The sequence below is a fragment of the Echinococcus granulosus genome (assembly GCF_000524195.1).
Source record: "Echinococcus granulosus chromosome Unknown EG_S00013, whole genome shotgun sequence".
NCBI classification, from domain to species: Eukaryota; Metazoa; Platyhelminthes; class Cestoda; order Cyclophyllidea; family Taeniidae; genus Echinococcus; species Echinococcus granulosus.
The window spans coordinates 1,358,227-1,359,432 of NW_020170393.1; positions in this window are offsets into that span (position 1 = coordinate 1,358,227).

The following is a 1,206-nucleotide window of genomic DNA, read 5'->3' on the forward strand; positions in this document are numbered from 1 at the left end:
CTGCTTCGGATAGAGGATCAGTGGTGTTTTTCAAAGGATTGGTGAGAGTGTTTGGAAAACTTTCAGAGAGCCTTGAAGAAGATCAAACTCTTGACTTCCTAGCTGTCTGCAAATAACCTGAGTCTGTGTTACTGATTCAATTATTAAATGAAACTGTGTAAGTTTACTACCACCTTAAGTTTGGCAGCTATAGACTTCATTTTTTGTTCATTTATAAAATACTTATGCTTGCGTGAACCTAATATGCAGTTTCTAACTGGGATGCAAAAGTAAAGAGCACATTTTTTGCAAACATACTACAAACATAAAATAATAAACGTCAAACTTTGAAAGGTCTTACTGGTAAAAAGTCTCTATTGATCTAATAGATAAATAAAGAGCAAACCTACTGATGTGGAATCTAATTCATGGACAATTTTTGAATTTTTCTTTTTTTGTTCCAAACGTCAAAGTAATTTGTTTACACACTGACTATCAGAGTAAGGCATCCACAATAAATCCAAGTTTGCACTATTTAATTTAATACCAACCCTTGCACTAACGTCTCCAGCTATTGGACTAGCACTAAGGTGTTTTGAAAAAAATAATTTTTGTAATTAGACTGTCAACGACTCTACTAGTTAATTAGCCTGCCAAACTACTTGCTGCAAGGTTTAATGCACTCATAGCTCCTGAGTTAACAATGAGCATCTTGCTTACTTGTAAGGTTGAGGTCAAATAAGAGAATCAGTCCGTCACACATAAGTAGCACCGATGGCGTCAATCAGTCTACTAGCTTTTCTTATTGTAGTTTAACCTTACTCCAATCTTACAGACAATATTCGGTTCTATCTCCCATTACTTAGCAATCATTTCCTTGTCAACTTTTTCGATCATTTGATGACCTTAACTCGTTTTAATTAGTCAATCTTGTAGCGTCCCGAGACTCCCTGAAGACGAAAGAAGACAAAATACTCGGGCAGAATATATATATTCAGCACGGAGGTGTCTGGGCTATTGGCATGGCCTAAAAGGCCAGCCCACCCAGCGAGGTACAAGGGGGCTAATTCGAAGTACAAAAGTGGCGCCTCACCAGAACCGAGGGATAAACCACTATCGTGCTACATAGCCTCCCTCCTCTTTTGAGCGTCGTCCCCGGCGCTCCCACAGGTCAACCTCCCGCGTCAGCCATTACAACGTAGTCGGTGCAGCAAACACCCACGAGCC